Raw genomic sequence first — 25,379 nt, forward strand, 5'->3', positions numbered from 1 at the left:
CATTACATTTTTAGTAGGTGTTTTTTTTTTTCCCCCCATTGGTTCAAGTGGAGTTTAAAAGAAACAATTTCTTCCCTTCCCTTCTACACATTTTTTCCTCAAATATTTATAGACTTTCTGTAAGATCCCCGGTTCTGTGGTACCTTCAAACCCCTAACAACAGGTTGTTAAGGAGACAGCAATGCAGGCTTTTTACAAAGCATGGAGAAAGTGCATTATCAAGGATATCAGGAGTCGGCGTTCTAGTTCATCGAGGCTCCGTCTCACCAAAAATGGTCACCAGAAGGCCACATGGAGGTGACCCTTGGCAATTAAGAATTAATTTGTGCAAAGATCTAGGGGAAGTAAGATGATAGCCCGCACTTCTTTCTCATTCTGTGGACCAAGAGGTCAAGGTCCAGATATATTTATTTCCAGCTCCACTGAATATAGACTTAAAACCATGGTTCCAGAAGAAACCTCTTGTCTGCACCGTTGATTCTTCAAGTTCTCAAAACCTAAGGCATTTTATCAAATGGCCCTGTATTAGTTATCTTTAAATGGTACCAATTCCTTGTCTTTACAGATAGAAAGACTTTTATTTAAACATTAGTTCTTAGAAGAGTTAAAAAGCCTATCATAATAGAAAGTTGCTAAGAATTTGTTGTAAAAAATTATTCTATAAAGTACTTGGCTATCAAAAGTTCTGTGATACAATGTGTTAGTTTATACATAGGAGCATGCAATTCCTTGAATAAAGGGAAACCCTTCCCTTGAGAGCATGCTTTAAATTTGTATTTTTTAAAGCACAATATGTTTACAATATGCAAAATGCCATAATAAAGGACTATAAACAATAGAGAAAAAATTTTAAAGTGCCTGCCTTTTTAGAGTGGTTACAAACCATTTGTAGGTATTAATTTTTAGTAGCCACAAAATTCCTTGTCTATCAGCCCATTAAAGACATAAAGTAAGCATTTTGGTGGATTTGTTAAGGAAATAAAACACAAGCGGCTGGTTTGTTTCTCTGAATACTGATATGTTTGCCTTGCTCAGCAAAGAGCGTGTATTTTTCTTTAAGACTCTGGTTTCCTTTCTGGTGCACTTGGAATAACTTCTGTTGAGACCATTTTCAAAACAGTTCAATAACTTTAAAGAAAAGGATTTATGTAGACCCTCTGCAGACTACTGATATATGACTTGGGCCTCTCATTCATACCCAGTTACATTTCCTTGGAGATTGGAAAGGAAAAAAAAAAAAAAACATTACCACCCATGTATGGTTTCCTATAGCCAGGTCCACACAAGAAATTAAAACTAGTGGCAGAAGCTAATTACCTGTCAGTCTGAGGGACTCACTTCATACAATGGCATTTTTTAGACACACGCTTTTATTTAGCACCTATGTTCTGACACTTCCGGTTGCCACCTTCATTCCCCTCCTCAGAAAACTCTTTGGCAACTACTGTCCTCCTTCCTGGAGACTTTTTGAAGGACTCAGGGTGGTGGTATTTATACAGCAGTCACATGTGACATGCCCAGCACAGGACTGTAACTGTGTATGAGCTCCAGAGGGGTTAGTTTTCTCTGCTAAACCTTGATTCAGATAAGACCACATGTCACAGCCTTTACCCGACTTGCTCTTCTAGCCTTACAGAGTTGGAGTATTGGAAAGTGAGTCTGGTGGTACGAGATTCATCACTGTGTGGCAATATAATACCATGATCTCCTGTGTAGAGGACAGTGCCTGCATCAATTCTGTATTGGTGACAAATGGTACAGTGCTTTCTTCCTTTGAAACTGGAAGGGAGACAGAGTATAAGCAGGACTGTGGTAGACTAGGTGTTCCCAACTCACACTTTGTCTTTGGGCCCTGGGAGTCAAAGTGGAGGGGACAACTAGGGTACATTTAGGGCATCATGTACAGCATTAATGCCCTATATGCTGGCTAGATTGCTCCTAAGGACCCAATGTTTGCATTCTCTTGGTCAATGGCCCTTTTATAGACTGTTCCTTCTGCCTCCTGTTGATTCTATAAGTACCAGATTTCTTTCTAATAAATTCCACCAGAGGTGGTGTCAACACCAGATTTCCTTCTAGGAAATCCCACTGGACTTGGTGCTTGCTGCTAGCAACCAGAGCCCTCAGAACACAGGGCCGCCCTGTTTTATGAGGTCAATAGGTTGTTCCTTCCCAGCCCTCCTGGACCTGCAAAGTCTCAGGGTAAGAAGGGTTGAGGGCCTGGCCACAGCTCTTGCTGTTCAGTTGTTGCTTTTCACCAGAGGGCCATGGCTCCTCCATCTGCCACCTCAGGGAGACAGCTAGTCTGGGTCAGGTGGAAAATGGAGGGAGAGAGCACTGAAGGCCATGTCACTCCATGCTGGTCTCCAAAGGGCATCTTGCTGCTGTCCAGAGTGGGAGGCCCAAAGCAATTACCACAGGGTTTGGAATTGAACAGGTCAATGGCTGTAAGATTGCTTTATACGCCTCTAAGAAAAGCAATAGCTATTTTGTATTTGAACTGCATTACATCATCCATTCTAATGTAAAAAGTTGTGAATGTTGGAATTAATAAAAGAATCCATGGCTCATGAAATTAGTAGAACTGCTTCCAAAAAGGAAAAGAAATGGCAAAAATATTAAGAGAACTCTATTTACTAAGGAGCCTTTGATGGCAAATGGAGAGGTAGGAAGGAATGATATTTGTTTTGTCTTTTCATTATTAATTAAATCTGTTCAATTTCATACACACACACACACACACACACACACACACACACACACACACACACACACACATGCTTATATTTGCTCTCCCACCTCCCATAACTCCTTTCCATTCCTCTAAAATCTTTTTGCTACAAATCTCTCTCCCACATTCCTATTCATTTTCTTGTTTTGTGACCCTCTGAGTTGAACCAGGGCCATCTGTGTGACCAGGCATTTGGAACTATCCATTGGAGTGATGCTGTGCTCACCAGTGGACTCACAACTGAAGACAATGACTTCATATCTCCCAGAACCTATCAATAACCGGTCATTTAGGAGTAAGGGATGGGGACCCATGAGTCCTGTCATCATCCATCACTGAGAGCTGATGGGGTCAGTCTTGTAAAAGCCGAATGAAAGTAATGGCAGCTGCTATTGAGTTCGTGATTATAATTGTAATGTCATGCCCCGAAGACAGCATTTTGTAGTCCTTAACCTTCTCTTTCAACTCTTTCATTATTCCTAGCCCCAATTTGACAATGCTTTCTGTGCCTTAGAGGTATGGTATAAATGTCTTGCTTCAGGTCAGGTCATCACTTACATTTTGGGCAGCCATTAAGTCCCTCTGTATTCACCTGTGGTCACTGTGAAGAGCAGTTACGTTATTAAAGCTGAGAGTGAATTTTGTCTATCTGCATAAACAGAGATTTAGAAGGTAGTTTAGTGCTATATCAATTTAATTAAATAACAGTAGTAAGTTCTCTCATTGGGCCTAGGAGCTTCCTATAATTATTGATGGGGCTTACAGTAGCCGTCTTGGATTTCCTCCTGTGAAGCAGACCTTGAAGTCACTCAGAGAGCAATTGGTTACCGACATGGGTCATGCCACTATTATACAGGTGGGCATGTATGTCACCTGACTGGTTAGTTTTATAGTTTGCAGGATTCTCAGATGGGCATGATAGTTGAAGCATGATGACCCTTGCTTGTCCCCTTTCTCTAGCTGAATTCCTTCTTTCCAGCAATTCCCTTTCCTAATTTGATGTCTTTAAAAATGATTATCAATGAAGGGTGGGTCTCATGAGTCCCTCATGCATGATGAAATGGCAATGGGACCAGTTTTGTGGAGGTCTCAGACAGGTGATCATAGTTGCAGATGAGTTTTTGAAGGCAATGGCTGTGACATTTCTGGAAGACACTGCTTTGTAGTTGTCTTCACCAAATTCTGGCTCTCACATTTCCTCATTTGTGATGTTCCCTGAACCTCAAGGATTGTTTTATTTTGGACTCGTTTCCAACTAAAGTACAAATGCTCTCACCACTCTATGGTTTTGTATTTGAGCATTTTAGGCAATGAGTCTCCTCAGAAGATACTTAAAATTTTTCAATAGAAAAATGGACCTATTTTCTTAAGCTTCAGCTTTTATTAAAAAAAATCATTTAAGGAAGTTTTTCAGTTCTGTTTTTGGCCTTGTATTTTCTCATATCATACATTTATTTTGGATAATTATATATCTGTGTATTCTATTCACCCCCAATTGATAGCAAAGGCCACAAATCCCTGCTAGAATGCAGAGTCTGCAAAGCCTTCTGACATCTCACCTAACTTCTACTCAGATTTATTTCTTTCACCGAGTTCTCTAGTTCTCACATCTGATGCCACTTTCACATGGGGTCACATGGATTCAGAAGGACCAGCTCACTTTTGTTTTCAATCAGGGACCGTGGAAGAGCACTGCCAATTCTACTTCCAAATTCAACTCAACACTACTTTTCTTTTCATTGTCCTTTCTGGTGCAGCTCCAAGTCTAGTATATTTATATGTTCTCTCTTTGTCTCTGCCACTGCCTTGTCCACATCTCTGAGATACGTCTCAGAAGAAGGATATATATATAATATATATATATATATATATATATATATATATATATATATATATATCTGTCAGTACAACCAGAATGAGCTATTCAAAATTCTACTAAAAGTTAGCATCTTCCAAACCAACTACCAAGATCAATAATATGAATAAAGGAGAAACTAGTAAGTATAGTGATGTATTGTTTGTAATCTAACTAATAAATCTCACCTGAAGATCATAATGAAAAGCTAGCCATATAGGCTAGGCAGTGGTGGTCCATACCTTTAATTTCAGCAGCCACACGAGTCAGCCGTAGAGGCTGGGTGGTAGTGGTATACACCTTTTAATCCCAGCACTAGAGATGTATATAAGACAGGAGCTCAGGGTCTTATGGAGCATTCAGTCTCCAGCCATGCTGAGGATTCGTAGAGACAGGATCACTCTTTCAGTCTGAGGTAGAGGTAAGAACTAGTGGCTGGCTGTTTCACTTCTCATATCTTCAGCTTTAATCCCAATATCTATCTCTGGGTTTTTATTATTTATGCTAAAAATAATATGGAAAAAGGAAATTGTTCTGGATGATACATGGTGTAGTCATATACTACACCATGTAGGGTCTTGAGTGACAGAAGTGTGGACTTTTTCTTAGAAAACAGTATGTCTCTTATGTTACATATATCACATTCTGCTCATAGAAATTATTCAAAATTTCAAAGACATATAAGGTACTGGATATGAAATAAGACTCTTGAAACCATACTGCTCTCCTTCCCAGGTAGCTCTGCTGTTTTTCTGGGGCAGCCTGACTCCAACGAGGGAGTTTCTTTCTCGTCAGCCCTGTGAGCAACGGGATTTTTTAAAAATAGGAGTCCCTGCTCCAAAGCTACCCAGAGAAACCCTGTCTTGGAAAACAAAAAACAAACAAACAAACAAACAAAAAACAAAAAAAAAAAAACAAAAAAAGGAGTCCCTTTCTGATTATAGAGACTAAATGAAAGCTGGCTGGCAGTAGGCAAGACTTAAGCCAGGGGACAACCAGAAGGTTGGCTGTAGCTGGAATGAACCACAGTGGATAAGACCTTCACCCTGGCTGGCTACATGGCCAAGGACAGTGCTAAACCGAACCATGAATTTCCTGATGTATTTGTACAACAGATAGATAGTGAAGATTCTCTCACAGACCTCACTAGAATCGTCCTGCCCTTGGACCAACTCTGTATACAGCTTGCCAGCTTCACCCAAAGTCTGAAGAGAGCCACCATGTCGCACCAGCCAAAATAAAGTATAACATGCCCTGCTGAATGCTTACACAAACCAAGGTGAGCGCCCGTGTGCTTTAAAAATATGCAGGAGAGACATATTTTGTGGGATTTTCAGTAAGCACTTTGTTAAATATACTACATGTTAATATTTGAAAAACCTTCACTTTCTGGTCTAGAAAAATTTGGCCAGAGGAAAGAAAACATACATTTCTCATCATACAGAGCACCCCTGTTAACACTCTTGGCCACATCAGTTCTTTCCTAAGGCTCTAACATGACAGTACTTGGAAACTTCACTTCCTTGTGGAATGTCACCCAAGACATTGCAAATGAGAGGAAATGAAAGAAAATATTCAAATGAAAGGGAGGCCAGAAAAGAGTGCTTTAGTGCGTGCTTCTGAAATGTGCAATTGTGCTGATGCCTACTATGTGCCGTTAGGACACAGGGAGCAGAAGAGATGGGATCAGCCAGCGTGTATGGAGAACAATGCATTGTCAGTCTGTGAATAGCTGTTTACACACAGTGTTTGCAGGAGGGACTGGCTGATTTGTGTTTCCATCAGTTTTCAGCTTTAAACATCTCCAATAGTTCCCTATTATCTTAGTATTTAAGAGTCATTGTTATATGACTCCAATAGAATTCTCCATTGCCTCTCAAATGTCCAATTCTTCAGCCTATGTTACCTTTCTTTCTTTCTTCCTTATTTTCTTCCTTATTTCCTTCCTTCCTTCCTTTCTTTCTTTCTTTCTTTCTTTCTTTCTTTCCTTCCTTCCTTCTTTTGTTCTTTCTTTCTTTTGAGACAGTGTCCAAATATCTAGCCCTGGCCTTGATCTTGTTACTTTAGTTTAGGCTTCCCTCAAACTCACAGAGATTCTCCTGCCTCTGCTGGTATTAAAGGAGTATGCCACCACACCTGTCTTCCCTGTCTTTAGTATTTTATTTTTTCATGTCTGCCTCCAATGTTCCCTCAGAACATAGTGGGTCCTTCAGCCGTAGAAGAAGGCAATTACATGGGCTAGTTCATACTGTTGGATTAGGTTATGGTAACCCATTAACTTCTAAGGGCAAGTACCAGCTCTTTCAGGACCTGAGATGGTGAGATCATCTGAAGAAACCTCTTCCCCTCCCCCTCTTCCTTTCCCTTCTCCTCCCCTCTTCCTCCATCTCCTCGCCTTACCCCACCCCTCCCTCCAAGCCCCTCTTGTCTTATCCCATCCTTTCCTCTTCTCTCCTTCCTTCCTTTCTCCCTTTTTCCCCTTCCCTCCCCTTTCCTCCCCTCCCCTCTTCCCTTCTTTCTCCTCTACATCCAAGTGGGCATGACGAGCCCAACTCCAGAGAGCATCATTGCCTATGTTCTCTATGTGAAGAGGACCTGCTTGAATTGTCTGTATGGCTTTTCAGGTAGTCCCATTACACACACACACACACACACACACACACACACACACACACACACACACACACACACCACCAACAACAATAAAAATAACAACAATTGAAAATGAAATTTCCAGCTTCTTGGAAAGGGAGAAGGACACATACTTTCTATCTCTAGACTTAAACCCCTTTGCTGCTTGCTTCTGTTTTTGGACAATTCTAATTTGCTTCATCTACTATATTTTGAAGGCATGCAGACCTGTAGTCCCCTTTAGTGGGAGACTTGTTTGCGAAAAAGAAAGCTGGAGTGAAAGGAGCAGAGGTAACTTGATATCTAATGTTCAACAATGACTGTAACCATGTCTCAAGTTCTAATTGTTTTTTTATGTTGTGTTGACTCATGACATCAAAGTAAAGAAGCAGAAGGCATTTAGAAGCATTGTTTCCCCAGTAGAGATCCTGTTTCTAAGGAGAAAATGGTATCTTTCATCCCTATGAATCCTACTCATCATTCTGGTTCCCAGCGCCAGTTACCACACCAATGACACCTGCAGGCCACCCCTTATCATGTCTCCTCCAGCATTTATTATTCAGTTACTGTAAAGAAAAATCTCTATTCTTGGGAGTTCTCTTTCTTTGGATACTCTTCTATTGTACATCCCTTCTTATTCTTTCAATGTCTGTCTCCTTGTTATTTAAAGCTAGAATAGCCTCTTCTATATTTCACTGCCATGGTCATTTAGCTGGTCTTCTTGCCTCCTCCCTTTCTCCATACCAACTCCTGCCACAAACATCATGTTAGAGAACTCTTCAAACAGAACTCTGGATCAAGTTCATAGGGAAATGTCTGGTTGTTTCTATTTCAAGCAGAGTAAACCTGAGTTGTTTTTGAAGTGTACAAATGTGTTTCTTCTGTACAAATCCTTTCTCATGTGCACAGCACACACACACACACACACACACACACACACACACACACACACACACACCACATGCTCCAGTCCACTTGTCAGGTATACAGATATATACTGTTTGGCCTTTGGTTCATGGGTTCCCATCAGCTAGTCACTCTCCTATCCTTTTATGTGCTGGATATTATTCTAGGTGCTAGAGACGTATCAGTGAACAGAATAGTTAAAGTCCTACTCTAACAGAGCTCACATTTTATTGGGGAGGGAGCAATAAACGAGACAAGCAACAGGTAAAGTGCATCCTAAGTTAAAGCGTTGCAGATGATAAAGATAGAGTGTTGGCGAGCAGCTAGTGCCGCCATTTTTAGGAAGGAAGGAAGGACAGTGTGACTGAGAAGCGACATTTGGAGAGCAAAAACTCTAGACGTGATGGACCTAGCCTGTGGGAGCCCTCCTTGACAGATGACACAAAGCACAGGGTAGTGTGTACTTAGAGTCCAGGGCTTCCAATGCTTCATCGCCTCCACATGTGTAAACAAGCTGCCCTTCAGACTGGATTTTCATGACCCCCAGTTCCCTCAGTCCTTCACTTCACACTCTTCCTTGTCAGTAGGACTTCTTCTTCCTCTAAATCCCCTAGAACATTTCAGTTGGGCATCTTTTAACAAGTCTTTTCCACAACACCGAAGTCTGCTATGTCAAAACATCATTTATCATTTTCAGCTCTATCTAGTGCTATGTATTGGATGTGGAGGGCCTGGCAATGGTCCATGTGTTGAAGGCTTGTTTTCCAGCTTGTGGTGCTATTGGGAGAAGGTGGAACCATTAGGAGGAGAGGCAGAACAGTAGCAAGTTAAGTCTTGGTGTGTCATTGGGGCTCTGGTACATCCTCTTGCTCTCTTTGTTTCCTGGCCACCATGAGGTGAACAGTCTCCTTCACTCTGTACTTTCACCATGATATTCTGGGGCTGCCACAGGACCAAGGAAACAGGAAGAGGATATCATAGAGCTTAACTTCTGAGATACTGAACCCCATCCCTCCAAAAACACCTTTTCCTTTTGAGTCAGTTTTCTCAGCATGGCAGTGAAAAGCCAACAATGTGCCTACTATATAGTAACTGGAAATAGAATTTTTTTCTATATTTATGAGTTTTCTTATCCCTTAGATTGTAATTTTTTGAGTGGTGTCTATTACTTATATCTGAATGCCCCCAAATGAGTGTTTGTTAAGTGCTTTGGTCTAGATTAGAATTCAATGAGTTCTAGTTTCCCCAAACTGTTCTAAAAATGACATTTTCTCTTTTCCCTCACTTTCAAAATGTTCCAGTCCCTTTTCTTAGTCATTGATCTCACTACTGACAGCAACTCTCATTTGAACTTGTAGAGATGTTCCCTCTTCCCATTGGGAGAGCCATCATTGTCTTTGCTTCCTAACTTAGTCACTGGTCACTAGATATTTCCTGACCACCTTCCATGTTCTCAGATCTGTCCCAGCTATTGTTATTCTAAACCATAAAAAAACAGTGGCTATCAACTTATAGATGAAATATACCAAGTTTGTGGTTAAGTGTTTTATATCCCTTAACCTATTTAATCTACCATAACTCACCAAGGCAGATATGATTAGCTTTCTGTATACATGAGGAAATTTGGGCTCAGAAAGGCAAGATGATCCAGATGGGGTCAATAAGCTAGAGGAAGCAACAGAGCCAAGATTCAAACCCATGTTTTTCCAACACCCAGTCTCCTTCAATTTGCTAGTAAATTGTACCAAACAGTATAAAGAGGAAAGGAGAACTGTAACTGACATTTGTGGCTTTGACCACCCAGAAGTTACTACCCCACTTGTTGGGATAACAGTCCCTCCATTCTTCAGTGGACACATACCTCTTACTTTCAGCCAAGGCAGTCCTCCTTAAGATTTCAGGGAAGACTGTGAATGTAGCAGTGGCCAGCGAGGCTGGGTCTTAGAATTTGGGTTTTTTATACTATAGAAGAGGGACTCATAAATTTGAATACTTCAGAAGGGGCTAGATATACAGTTAATAATTAAGTTGTGGTACCAGGTATGCTTGAAAACTGTCTGGACCAACTGAAACCTGTGGTTACTCCATCTACCAGGAAGGCAAATTCTTCTCCTCTCCCAGATTAATCAACTGCTTTGGGAAATTCAAGATGTGTTACCCCTGTGTCAAAGAAGTGGACTATTCTTTTCTATTAGAGTGGGTGACTATTCTAGCTAACCCAGTACTCCCAGTCACCCTAACCTCTAAGGAAACAGACTCTTTCCTTTTCTTGGACTGATGGTGTGTTGATGGCAAAATCACATTGCCATGACTTCCCTAGATGGGTCTTGAGAAAGAAGGAAGAAATAAAGCAAGCAAGATCTGGACATGTGCAATGATAACAATCTGGAGCCGAACAGTGGTGGTTAACATTGACTGTCAACTTGACAGCATCTAGAGTAACCTAGGAGGCAAACCTCTGGACCTGCTGATAAAAGAGTGTTTATATTGGATTAAATAAGGTGAGAAGCCTCACCCTAAGTGGGGATGGGGCTTGCAAGGGTTTATGTTATGGGACTGAATAAAGAGGAGAAAGGTTAGACCAGGCTGGTGAAACCCACAGAAACAGCTGACCTGAACAACGGGGAACTCTTGGTCCCCAGACTGATAGCTGGGATTCCAGCATGGGACTGACCCAGACCCCAGGAACATGGGTTTCAGTGAGGAAACCTCGGAAATCTACAGGACCTCCTGTAGTAGTTCAGTATTTATCCCTAGCATAGGTGTGGACTTTGGGAGCCCATTCCACATAGAGGAATACTCCCTGAGCCAAGACACACGGGGATGGGCCTAGGCCCTATCCCAAAGGATACGATAGACTCTGATGATACCCTATGGAAGGACTCACCATCCAGGGGGAGCAGAAAGGATATGTGATAGGTAGGGTTTTAGTTGGGTGAGGGTGGTAGGGAAGGAGGGGAGGGAAAGGGAACTGTGATTGTCATGTAAAACAATCTTGTTTCTAATTCAAATAAAAAAAAACTGCAACAAAAAGGAGAAAGGGTACTTAGCACGAGTACTCGTCTCCTCTATTTCCTGACTGTAGGTGAAGTGTGTCCAGCTGCCTCAGGCTGTTGGTGCTACTTCGGTGTCATGAGGGAACACACTCTCAAACTCTGAGCCAAAATAAACCCTTGCTTTTTTGAGTTCTTTTTTCAAGCATTTTGTCCCAGCGATGAGAGAAATGAGTAGTATGCATACAGTATATGCTACTCAGGAGAACTTGCCCTTCCAGTCTAAGTGACACAGCAGCCTAGCTCACTCCATTCTACCCTAGAATATGCAAGTGTTTTCTCTTCACCCTGATTTTCTTTTTTCGGATGTGCATTTGCAAATGTGCATGAGTGAACGCATGAGTGTGGGTCCATGTGTGCTGCAGCACATATATAGAGGTTAGAGGAGAGTTTTGGGAATCAGACCTCTCCATCATGGGTCCCAGGGAAACTCCAGCCATTATGCTTGCACAGCACAGATTTTACCCACCATGTCATCACATCCACCCCTGATTTTCTCTTCTTAGACAGATTCCTTAACCAGCTAAGCCCCAGACCCTGAATCCCAATTCTTTTCTCAATTTCTTAACATTGTCTACTGTCTGGCTTATGTACTTGTTTAAATGTCTATTTCTTGTCTCTCCCACCAAGGGAATAAGAATTCCACAACAACAGGGACCATGTCTCCTTTTTATTGCTCTCACAGTATCTAGAAAATATCTGGGTCCCTGGGAGGTGGCAACAAATATTAGTTGGCTGGCCAGATTATGGAAATCGAAACTCCACAGATTGGATTCTTTGTGAAAGGAATCATCTTTGTCTTTTGATTTTCAGTTCTCCATAACACAGAGAGGACATTTCATTTGCGGGCTTTTCTTCAAGCATTTCCTCATGTTATTGCCCAACCCTCAAACCAGGGGGAACTGACACATTTTTCATCTGAGAACACATCACACTCCATTCCAGTTTGATTCTGAGCGAGGATCATTAACAGGTTTCTTTGCTTTTATCCTGGCATTAGCAGCTCTATTTGGGGCTAAGTCATTTCCCCTAGTTTTAACTTCATGTTTTCCCATTGGCTCACACATGAAGTCGCTTGTCTGTCAATGCAATAATTTTCTATTAATTATAAAAGAAGAAACTAGCAGTCTGAGAGTCTTAAGGAAGTATCCGTCTGATCCAAAAAAGCCTGATTTCCAGTTCCTTGGACTAAGTGCAACTCTCAGTTGTGGTCAGATTCACAGGTTTCAAAGTGCCCCCTTGTTTTCACTCTCTGGTCAGTCTAGACACACAGACACACAGTACAGGGAAGATGTGGACGGTGAGCAGCCGGAAGATTTGGAGAGGAAATAAGTGATGGCCTTAAGACCAGGATAAATATCAGGGTAAGTAAGGCGACAACTTTGCTGTTTGATCTCTTCAGCTCTGCTGAAAACAGCATACAGCAAGATTGCCTCAGTTGATGGAGAGGTTGGTTTTAATCATTGTCACCACCCCTCAGCAGAACACTTTCCATGGGCCAACTGTGCTCACCTCCCCACAGACAGCACGGGGCAGCTGGGTCTGATTCCTGCCCTTGCTATGTGTTATGTGAAAGATACCTTCCCCAGCCTCTCCACTATCTGCTTTCTCATATGAACACGAGGGCTGCTAATTTCTACACCACTTCCGTAACAGAGGCCCCAAACCAGCCAATGTAAGGAACGTTTGCAAGCAAAGCTGTTTGGGCAAAATGGTAGACCGTGTCACACACAGTGACACACCTCAGCTTCCAACTGCAAGATAGTTTTATTTTTGTCTTTTGTCTTTTATTTGCATCTTTAGTTTTTTAATTATTTTGTTTTTTTTTATGTTTTCTTTTATGGGGGAGGTTGCAAGGGCAGAGGTCAGATAAGGAGGGATGGGGAGATGAGGGGATTGGGTGCAATGATATGAAATTCACACAGAATCAATTTATAAAAATGAGTCGTTGAAGCTTGAAGTCTGAGAGCTATCAGAAATGTCCTCTGTATGTCCAGAACTCCACAGGCTAGTAGATTAGATTTCTTTTTTTCTCACTTTTTCCTTTTCTTATTTGTATTATTATTAATTAAATTTATTCATCTATTTTTATATCCGTTCCTTAGTTTCCCCTCCCTCTTCTCCTCTCATTCCCCTCAACATCCTCACCCTTACCCCTGACACCCAGTCCTCCTCTGTTTCTGTTCAGAAAGGGGCAGGCCTCCCATGGGTGCCAGCAAAGCATAGCATTCCAAGTTGAGGTAGGACTAAGCTCCTCCCCTTATATTAAGGTTGGGCAAGGCAACACAGTATGAGGAATAGGTTCCTGGAAGCCAGCTAAAGCGTTAGGGACAGGCCCTGATCTCTGAAATAATCCTTCACTGTCTTCTTCCTTACCTGCCTTGGCTTGATTTACGTCTCTATCAGTTTTCACCATGAGCACCGCTGCAGTCTTCTAATCATCTTTCTTCCTTGTCTAAGCCCTTCCGATAACGTGCAGAAGAGCTGCCAAGGGGAATTCTGCCCTTGCTGGAACTCTGCCAGTGTTTATCCATCATGGATTCCACTCAGCACCCAAAGCCTGCATATGTGGCTCTAATTTCACCCCTTTTTATACCACTGCCCCATGTGGTCCTTTTACTCAAATACCTGTCATCCTCCTTGACCTCCACATGGCTGCATCATCCTTTTATGTCTTTATACAGTTTGCCTGCCTGGAGTGTCCTTGCTCACCTTTGTATCCTGCTAACATATTCATCCTTTAAAACATGGTTTCATGACTTGATGTCACCTCCCCTGGGTCACTTTCCTTGCCACTGCAGTTTGATGTAACTTCCCTTCCTCTGGATAAAGCAGGACAACAATTTCTCCTTCATAATTGGTGATTATCAATTCATTGACACAATACTCTAAACTCCTAAAGGGAGGTGTGTGTGTGTGTGAGTGTGTGTGTGTGTGTGTGTGTGTGTGTGTGTGTGTGTGTGTGTGTGTGTGTAATACGTGGAGCACAGTAGAGAGTCAATTACTGTTTCTTCATATTAAATTAACGGGAATGTACACATTTGGGATAGAGCCTACCTCATTGGTTAATTTATCTTGAATGTGATTTATTCTCAGCTTCTCTATGTGAGTCTCTGACTTGATTGCTTAGAAAACCTCTAAAGGTATTTAAGTCACACAACAGGGTTGTCGTGGCCTGGCATGTCTCAGCCCCAGACCACAGAAGCCATGAGGTCTGCCTGGAGTTGGGGAGCGTGGACTTGGGAATCCCTAGTAACCCAACAGTGATAAAGACCAGACATAGTCATCTTTTCATCTTTAGAGAGCTCTCAGTTCCATGCTGCAAAACTGGAGTCTCTTTATCCAGCATTTTCCTGGCTGTAATCTAACCATGCTTCCCTGACCACAAGGCCATTTCTCTCTCCTCTCTTAGACCCTATCAGCAGATCTCTCTACCCTGTCTCTGCCAGATACCTCCTAACTATCTCTGTCCTCACTTACCATGTACACCTAGCCCTCCACCCTGGTGCAGGCCTATTCAAATGCTTAGTTCTGGTCTTTCTAGCCATCCACCATGGCGGGTGGATGGAAGGCCTGAGATAACATGGGGTTAGCTCGTTAAACAACAATGAAGCCTCATGCTGTTTGCATCAAGCTTTCAAATCTGCCTGGTGATTGGGGTGACCTCAGTCCTGGGCTGAGATCCTGGAGGCCTGAGCTTCTGGGGGTCTTACATTTGGGGGTTCGTCCTGGATTTGCGACCACCCCTCACCGGAGTGGATTCGATCTTGGAGGTAAGATCAATCGAGCTCGCAACTTATATGTTCAATATTATGTCCATGTTTGCTTGTTATGTTTCTTGCTGTTTTGTTGGTTTGGTGCCAAATCAAACTTGAATTTGATCTGTGCCTGAGTAGGACTTGTATTTGGTAATTTGGACCTCAGGGGGAGACAGCCCTGTTTGTTAAGCATCTTTCTGTCCTTACTGCCCACGCATGTGGCATGCGTGGGTCAGGGGTCTTGCTGCCCTGAGCACGTGGCGCGGGACAGAAGTTCCTCTGCCATTGCCATAGGTTATAATGTGCTGTGGCAGAGTCCCCTGAGGCTGCTACTCTGAACTCCAACCATTGCTGTGGTCCTCACAGCTCAGCCTGGCTGATGTAGGTGAGTCTGTTTTTCTATCCTCACCTGCCCGTCTGTGAGGCATGTGAAGTAGGGCTGTCTCTGCCCCAACTGCCATCCTGCCGTGGGTCATGGCTTGCAAGGCCACCATCTGCCTGGCTGCCCAGCCTTCTCTGTGCTCCACACACGTGGTATACAGGGAGATCGAAGGGGTCTTTTTCCCACCCTTGCATTGGCTGAGGGTCTGGGATTACCAGCACAAACCCACCCCCACCCCATGTCTCTGCCCTGAGCACATGGAGCTGGGGCTGATGAACTATCTGGCCTGATCCGGATGTTCTAAAGTAACGGCCTTAAAGTTATTAAAAAAAAAAAAACCTTAAGAATGACTTTGATAAGAGTTTTTATGTTGACTGAGAAATGAGAGAAAATGTAAGAGACTAAAATAATAAAGAGGGAAAGAGAAATTTGTCTAAGAATGTCTAAGAAAATGAACTAAAGGTATATAGAAAGTTATAAAGGATTAAAGCAAGTCATAGAAGGTCAGAGGAAAGGTTGTTAAAAGTCAGAGAAAAATGTAAACTGTTTGCTATGGTTTCTCATGTCTACAAATATTAAATTTTAAAAATTGGTAATATAAGTTAAAATTTTAACCATACTAAGTTAATTCTGTTTAAAAAGTCCTGCTTACTTCTCAAGTAATTTATATATGCTTGTTTTAAAATGTTCTGTTTTCTGGCATAACCTAAGCTCTGTTACAAGCATACAGCTAAAACAAATGGTGCAGGTCACTGCCATTTTGTAGCCAGCCACATGGCACAAAATGACTGGTAGCCATTTTGCTGAAGTTAAAAAAGGGATACTTAAACTGCCATCTTGACTAAAGATGACTGCATGGAAATTATAAGAAGAAGCAAGTTTTTCAATTAAGATTTAAAATGTTAATACTTCTATATATTACAGAAAGACATTAAGGGAATTTAAATTTCTTTTTAAAACCAGTTTTTAAAAATGTTTACATTTTTAAAATGTCTTTTTTATTAATGTTTGTACTTAAAGACCTTCAGTTTAGAATCATTTTTAAGCAAAGCCTGACAATGTAAAGTTCTTGTTTTATAAAAGCTGCTAATCTACTATAAGATGTTACAGTTTATGTTTTCAGAAGTTAAGTTTAAGGTGTTGGTGGCACACGCCTTTAATCCCAGCACTGGGGAGGCAGAGGCGGGTGGATCTTTGTGAGTTCAAGTCCAGCCTGGTTGGCAGAGTGCATTCCAGGACAGGCTCTGCAACAGCTCTTGATGGAATCTCCATTGCCTAAATCCCCCCCCCCCCTTTTTTTTTTTTTTTTTGCTTTTGACTAGCACTTCAGCCTTCTTGGGTCCCTAACTTCGTCCCAAAGTCAGCAGGAAGTAATGGGAAAGAATATGCTGCCCATTTTCCCTGGTTGAAATGCTAAGTCAGAAGGAACTCCCTTGAATGGGGATGCCAATATCTCTCACTCCCCCGATGGGGACGCTGGAGAGACAGCAATTCCATGATTGGAATTTCCAAAAAAAAAAAAAAAATTGGGAGAATGAAGGGACCAGCTCCCCATTTCGGCAGCCATAACAGCTGAACACGTGCTTGCTATGACCTTGCCTTGGTCACTAAGAGGTCAGATGCCTGCCTCGTGGTAAGGAACCATTCAGAAGTTAGCTGGTGGTGCTATGTTTTAGGGCTCTGGGTGTGCTTTACGGACAAGCGCACAGCAATGACTCGCAAAGCATAGCAACCACCCTGGGAGGGCCTATGGGCCATAACAACCAATTGATCAATTAACACAGGGCAAGCCCTCCTAGCCTGGAGGCACAACAATCCTGAGCCTGTGCGTAGCCCTAGACACTCCCCTTACACTGCCCTATAAGGTCTCTATGCAGATGCTTCGAAGCGTCTTTCTAGCCATCCGCCATGGCGGGTGGATGGAAGGCCCGAGCTAACATGAGGTTAGTTCGTTAAACAATAAAGCCTCATGCTGTTTGCATCAAAACAAAACAAAACAAAACCAAAAAAACCCAAAACAAAAAAAACAACAAATGCTTAGTTCTGTAGAGATACAAACTAGGAGGCATTTCCACTGAGGCTATGCTATTCAATAGCAGATTAGCTAGCATCTGCAAATACAATGTAGAGCGGAGCTCTCCCAGTTACTGGAACTGGAGTTTGGACCCCGAGAAATCCTCTAATGGACTTTTCCTGGCTCCCGACATAGGATGATCATACTAGCCTCTTGATGTGACATGAGGTATATGCTTCCTGATCATTTTCCCAGAGATTACTGGTAGAAAGCTACTAGGACTTTCTGAGAAGGGGCAGTACATTTGAAATCCCCAAGGAGTGCCGACATGGTACCGCTTTTCAACACAGAGAGATTTTTGGCCTCTAAGCAAATTCCAGATGTATGTGTTTCTATCTGGTGATCATTTCTATGGTGACATTGGGGGTGGTCACTACTGGAATATAGTAGATAGAAGCACTGAGTGTGTGGTCAAGCACAGGACAGCAACCCCTTGGCAAAGGCTTGATCAGCACAAAACAGCCACAATTCCAAGACTCAGAGCCTCCATGCCCAGTCTCTGAAGATACACTTCGGCCATTGTGGTGACAGAGATGCCACTGAGCCGGCATTTCCTTGGTCTGGTGGAGGTTCTTGTGGTGGTGGTGTCACTTCTGGGTATGAATGTGACATAAAGACCAAGGCACAAAGGCTATACTCTGTATTCCTAAGGATTAAGCACTTGTCTCATTTCCAAGTTCATGGCATTTCCTATAAGCCCTGGGAGAAGCAAAACATTTACTGCTCCCTATAAGCCTGCTGGATCCTGGCTGCTGCCCCTCAGCAAAGACTCCCGGTAATAGTCATCAGCTACCCTGCTTCAGACAGCACCAGCTTATATGAGGTATCAGGCAGGGGATTACCCACATGTCTTCGGGCCAAAGCTTTTATCCACAGATAGGTGGGTCTCCAACCATGAAGTCTACACTCAGGAAGATAAACAACTAAAATCCCCAGGCAGCAATGAAGCAATAGTTAAAGCAGAGTGAAGAGCCTGAACAACTTTTTGTCTTGTTTGAGGTGTTACTAGCTTTAGGGCCAGTTATATGATGCGGAAAGATGGAGGGTTGAGTGGGAGATTTACTTACTTCCTAACAGGCCAGGGTTTTACAAGGAGGCCCCTGATTCTGAACCACTAAGCCACAACTCACAACTCCCTCTGATGTGGAAAACATATTCCAGAATGTTCCAGTGACAACTGGTGAACTTGTAATAGGATTTCATTAATGAATACTTTAGCTTTTTTTCTTTTCCTTCCTTCCTTCCTTCCTTCCTTCCTTCCTTCCTTCCTTTCTTTCTTGCTTGCTTGCTTGCTTTTTTTTTTTTTTTTTTTTGGTTTTTTGAGACAGGGTTTCTCTGTGTAGCTTTGGAGCCTATCCTGGCACTCGCTCTGGAGACCAGGCTGGCCTTGAACTCACAGAGATCCACCTGCCTCTGCCTCACGAGTGCTGGGATTAAAGGCGTGTACCACCAATGCCCGGCTACTTTAGCTTTTCATAGTAAACTGTTTCACAGACATCTGTTCATCATATCACCTGTAATGCAAACCAGCAGTATTTTTCTTAGGCAAAGGATTTTCAGTAACTAGAAATAAGAGTTTCCATGCTTCAAAACAGGTTACCAATCAAGCTGGAGTTTCAAAAACATACCCAGGACTCCAGTCAACCAGCAGAAGCAAAATATTTCATCAAAGTTAGGACTGGGAATGGAATGGCTGATGTATATGTTAAATACACCCATTTATATGATAGATACTGATAACCCCTTATGGGAGTCCTCACCTTCCAGGGAGAGCAGAAAAGATACATGATAGGTACGGTTTTAGTTGGAGGGGGTGGTAGGGGAGGAGGGGTGGGAGAAGGGAACTGGGATTGACATGTAAAAAATCTTGTTTCTAATTCAAATAAAAAATAAATACACACATTTTTAATTGTACCCGGTAGCTCCAATAGCTAGGTAAATGAGGTCTTTTGAGGGCCGACTGTGTACCTTGAAGTAGATGAACAAAGGTCATAGTTTTGCTGGAAGTCAGCAAATGAACACTGAGTACTCCATACTTTTGACTTATCAGCTGCATGTGCCAGTGCTACATAGACTGGTCCCCAGGACCAAGTGCACAGGAACACAGCCAGCTACTGTGGGATGGAACTGGACTGAGGTAAGGATACTCCAGTGCTACACAGACTGGTCCCCAGGACAGAGCACACAGGGACACAGTCAGCTACTGTGGGGTGGAACTGGACTGAGGTAAGGATACTCCAGTGCTGCATAGACTGGTCCCCAGGACCAAGTGAACAGGAACACAGCCAGCTACTGTGGAATGGAAGTGGACTGAGGCTGAGGATATTCCAGTGCTACACAGACTGGTCCCCAGGACGGAGCACACAGGGACACAGTTGGCTACTGTGGGATGGAAGTGGACTGAGGCTGAGGATACTCCTGTTACAAGTTGCCAGTCACATCAGAGGGAAGCCCCTCTTTCATGCCGAGAGTCAGAAAAACATAGTGTTTTTCAATTTAAATACAGCAACACTCTTTAGTGGTGCTTTCATCACAAGTCTTCCAATCTTGACCAAGTGACAAAAACAGGCATTACATGTTCTTTCTGCTTTGATTTGAGATCCCGATATAGACAATGTCACACAGGAATGGAGGTGGATTTAAAGTCAAACCATCCAGCATCAACATCTTTCATACAGATTAAGAGTGAACAGGTTACCACCATAGGCTGTGATCATAGTCAGGAATCTAATAGAATTTTTCTTACTAAAAGAGCCCTGGTCCTTTAACTTTATTTTGAGACATGGTTTCTCTGTGTAACAGTCCAGGGTATCCTGGAACTTGCTTTGTAGACCAGTCTGTTCTTCAACTCATAGACAGCCTTCTGTCTCTGCCTCTCAAGTGCTAGGATTAAAGTGTGCACCAAAACCGCCCAGATGAGTCCTGCTCCTTGCACATAACTGGCCCTGTCTCAATGTCTTAGGAGAGCTTGTTAATATTTTCCATTGGTGAACCTTTTCATCTATCTTTGTTTTTAAAATCTGTGATAAGACAGACATTTCTTTTTAATTTTCAGTCTCCCCAAGCTGGATAATTAAAATACTTTGTAAATGGACAAATGGCAAGCTATATATTTTTATGATTGACTGTGTGACATTTTGATAGTTGTACACATAATGGAACAATTAAAGTAAGTTAACTCATATATTTATAGACTTACAACAATCAGCGTGAATGACCAGAAGGCACAATGATGCTGAATCCCTAAAACATTTCCAAGTTCTCACTCAACATTGCTTTACTCAACCCGTTATAGACTGAGAACAGTTTGTGAATTAGATCTAGCCTTGGGAATACATGCTATATAGTAGTTACTAAAAGGCAAAGACATTTTAAAAGACTACAAAGAAACAATCACCCATCTATCTCTTTAAATTCTTTGCTTGCATTTTATTTATTTGTTTACTTAGTGTGTGTGTGTATGGTTTGTGTGTTTGATATGTGCACTGTGGACCATATATGGAGGTCAGAGTTCAACTTATTGGAGGCAGTTTTGTCCTTTTTCCATGTGGATATCTGAGATTGAACTCAGGTCATCAGGCTTAGCAGTAAGTGCCTTTACTCACTGGGCCATCCTATCAGCCTCCACTTATCTATCTTTAATGGAAAGACAATCCATATAAAGTCAATGTCTTAAGGATGGAAATATTCTTATATTATTCAGTTCTTATTTCTCAGCCCTTTAACTGCCTGCTCACAATGAGAGTGTTGAGTAGCCAAAGACCAAGAGCTACTCTGCAAACCCAGTCCTACACAGTCCAGCAGCTTTCCCTGACATGGCCGGAACACGCTTTCTGTGTTACCTGATGCTCCATGCACAGCTCCTGAGCACTGGAAACCAGGCTAGTGCAAGCCCAAAATATTGAAATATTAGTCTAAGTATAAGCAGGGGGCTGGAGAGAGTGCTCAGTTGTCAACAGCAGTACTGACCTTGCAGATGACCTGAGTAAGGCTCCCAACACTGCCTGTAACGGGCTCCAAAACCTGTGGCTTCCACAGGGACCTGTGCTACACACACACACACACACACACACACACACACACACACACACACGTGTGTGCGCGCGCGGGCGCACACACGCACCCAAATAATATAGATAAAAATCTTAAATCTAAATAGTTCGTGTGGCTGGTGACTGCTTATTAGATCAAAATGGTCTACCTTATGATAGAAGGAACAAAATGAATTCTAAAGAACTTTAAAACGGATGTGGCATGGGACTATTTAAATAATGAAATTGTTTTTCTCCAAAAGGACAATGCTTTTTAGCATACAAACTCCCTCTTCTAGAACCCAGAGAATCCACCCACTCCACCAGGCCCCGGCCCCATAGCCATCTTAGATTCCTGTTTGCTTTCTGAGTCCACAGGGTTATTGCCAGTACAGTGAATGAATGATGGCCGGGACCACTTTCCTCCCTAACACTCCACGTTAATAAGATCTCTGTCGCTCTCAAGACAGTTAAGGCCGTGTGGCCAAAGTGTTGAACCAAGGTGTTTGTGCCTGCATAGAATTAAGTCACAAGTAAAGCACTTATTCCCGACAGCAGATTTATAATGGGAAAAATCTCAGTGGGAACGAAGAGCTGGAGCTCCCAGCTGCAGGCTTTTCATAAACTTTGCCTTGATTTAGTGACTCAAACAACCAGCAAGCAAGGCAAACTGCAGAGGTAATCCTATCATCTTTTCTCCAAGCAGCACCATTCCAGCTCCTTGGCTTCCTCACGCTGCTAACATGAATTCAAATCATGTGTGTTTAAAGTTAAAGTCTGTGATTGACAGTTCTTTAAAGTCAGTCCACAGTGAAGATTACTCTAGATATCTATCAGTTATTACTACAAGCACAGTATGATATTCAATACCTACAGTGAAAATTGTTTTTAACAGTGTAATGTCTGATCTGTTTTGAAAGAAATTTTAAAATAAAGAACTAACCATAACCAGGTGGTGAAAACCCAAACTTGCCCACTCTCTCTCTGTCTCACACATAGGTGAAAAAGAATTGGAAAGAGAAGGCAAAATGTACTGTGGAGTTGCTTCCACTACTATAAAAAGAGGTCAACAACTATTTTTGAAGCATCCGTTTTTACAAAGGAAGAAAACTTATAAAGGGAAGAGATTTTATTTCTAAAAGACATAAGAATCTCAATAAAAACTGCCATTGGCTAAGAGGTAAGTGTGAAGAAATATTTTTCTGTGTTTGTATGGTGTCCTTGAGGAACAGCTAGCCTCACAGGCAACTCATAACAAGGGTTTACTGAGTGAACACACAGGCTTGTTAAGACACAGACCCACCACTGCTATAATTGGTTGCCATGTGTAAGTAAAGCCTTTAGCTACTTTGTCCAGCCAGAGCCTGTGTGTGAGCCTCCAGAAGCCTTTCAGCCTGGACGAAGCTGAGTTGGCTGGACAGGCATACTCTGAGGGTCTGACATGTCCTGTCAGCCCTAAGCGCTACTCTGGACTCAGCAGCAGTATGCCAGATCAAGTCCCTATATGAAGAAAAACAGGGACAAAGGACAATGGAAAGCATGGGAAAAAAGGACAGGGAAATGACATGAAAATGCTTTTCTCTTAAGCATATTGTATAGCACCTACAAATTTTGTGTCTCCACTTACGCAAAAAGGGTTTTCTTCTTTTCTTTTTTTCCTTTTTGCCAGGTAGAGTAATAACATAGCAGTGCTTCTGAAAATACCATGTGTGAGGGCAGTGTAAAAGCACTGGGAAGGTCACTGCCCCTGTATGCTTGCCAAAGGTTTCAGTTAGAACCTTTGGGTGATGAAGTAGAAGGTGCTTTCTTCTGCTTTGCCGGTAAAGGGGGAATAAAAGAATGGGAGGGGCCTTTGGGGATGGATTTGAATGTGTCTCTTAGTCTTCCTGAGGCTCTTCTTGTAGTTGACTTCCCAGTGGCATTTTCAAGATTTCTGTAATCACCAGTTGTCACTCTCTGCCATTAGTGAAGGGTGCTGCAAAGGAAGGAAATCTAAGCAAAAAAAAAAAAAAAAAAAAAACCAACCCAACCCTCCACCTTATGTCAGATGTGGTAAGTACATTAACAGCAGCTGGGGACAAATATGAGTCAGAGGACAGAAATATTTCATCACAGCGACTAGTGGCTATTCTCAGGGAAAAACGCACCCTGAAAATGCAAAGAACAAAGAAGAGGGCAAAGAGGAAAGATGGGGAAGAAAAGGAAAGAAAAAGTCTACAGGGAGCAGCAACTAGAGTCCAATATTCTATTATCAGACTCAATCTCCTGGAGCCCAGAGCACACATTTCAAAATTATGCAGGCAGCCAAAACTTATGAAATGGAAAAGTCCTCCCCTGTTTGTCAGTTTGGGTTTTTTCCTCATCTGCAAATAATGAAATGCAAATGATGTTGAGGGGAGTTGAAAGGAATCTATCCCATGAGGCTGTGGAGAACCACAGAGAAATGTACACAGGATGGGGCTTCCCACCCTTGACGTGACCAAGAGTCCATGTGAGGACTTCACAGGAGAATCATGAAAGTGCTTGTCTAACAAAGATGCTGTATGCGCATCTTGCTGGGGGAATACCCAGTAGAGAGATACTTCTGCCAGGCCTGCAGCCTTCATAAGGATGGCATCATGATGTCATCAATTCTCTTTCTACTCTTCTGCCGTATGCATTTGAAGAGTGGAAAAAGTTTTTCTTAAGATTTAGTTCCTGAAGGAGACACATTTTAATTTTGATCTTTCATGAAAAGGTTTATTTCCTACAACCAACAACTCTTTGCAATTATTATGGAACCACTGTGACTTGATCTGCAGGTGACCCTCAGCAGAATCAGCATGTTGATGGTCCCTCAGAGAGGGAGGTGGTTGGGAGTGTCATTAGACCCTCACCAGAGATTCAAGTCACTCTTTCTCCTGAAACTTCCTCTCCTCTACATCTGTGGAATCTTTCTGTGTCTGTATGTGGTGTTGGAAGTAAGTACTGGAATATAAGTATAAGTGGGAGGTTGACTGCAGGGGGTGACATCAGGGACTTTTTCATCTATGCAGCTGCATGGAAATCTCCACCCATTCTTGGTTGAGACTTTGAGGTAATGTGGCTGTTTTAAGGTCACCCATGTTCTTGTAAATAACCCCTCACTCCATGATCTGGTAAGTAATCCCAAGGAACTCGTGGATACATCACGATATATTTGGTCTATCTCTGGTGCCCTCTCTGGGATGAATAGATATTTGTTTATTTATACTCAGGAAAATTAAACAAATAAGAAATACCCAAGACCTATTCAGACCCCAAACAACTTTCCAAATACCAAATCTAGATTATCTCATATTGACTGTCAGTGGGACCACAGCCATGGAAACATAGGCACCATTATCTCTTAGAAGCACATCTTAGCCTTCATATAGAGCTACTGACCTGCAAGTTTGGGTTTTGTGAATAGGAACATAAAGGATTGTTAAGAATACAAAAATACTCAATAAAATACTGGCAAATAGAATCCAAGAGCACATCAGAAAAATCATTCACCATGATCAAGTAGGCTTCATCCCAGAGATGCAGGGATGGTTCCACGTATGAAAATCTGTCAATGTAACCCACCATATAAACAAACTGAAAAAGATAAACCACATGATCACCACACTAGATGCTGAAAAAGCTTTCAACAAAATCCAACACCCCTTCATAATAAAGGTCTTGGAGAGATCAGGGATAAAAGGAATATACCTAAATATGATAAAGGCAATATACAGCAAGCCAACAGCCAACATCAAACTATATGCAGAGAAACTCAATGAGATTCCTCTAAAATCAGGAACAAGACGAGGCTGTCCACTCTCTCCATATTTCTTCAATATTGTACTTGAAGTTCTTGCTAGAGCAATAAGGCAACAAAAGGAGATCAAGGGGATACAAATAGGAAAGGAAGAAGTTAAACTTTCACTATTTGCAGATGATATGATAATTTACA

At 42.2% G+C, this 25,379-nt stretch overlaps 1 protein-coding gene across 6 annotated transcripts in view; it reads right to left on the reverse strand.

The window, feature by feature from the left end:
* Nucleotides 1-25,379, reverse strand: part of Dync1i1 (dynein cytoplasmic 1 intermediate chain 1) — a 270,227-nt gene that overhangs the window by 118,781 nt on the left and 126,067 nt on the right. The gene's annotated exons all lie outside the window — the stretch shown is intronic.

The sequence above is a fragment of the Cricetulus griseus genome (genome assembly GCF_003668045.3).
Source record: "Cricetulus griseus strain 17A/GY chromosome 1 unlocalized genomic scaffold, alternate assembly CriGri-PICRH-1.0 chr1_0, whole genome shotgun sequence".
NCBI lineage: Eukaryota > Metazoa > Chordata > Mammalia > Rodentia > Cricetidae > Cricetulus > Cricetulus griseus.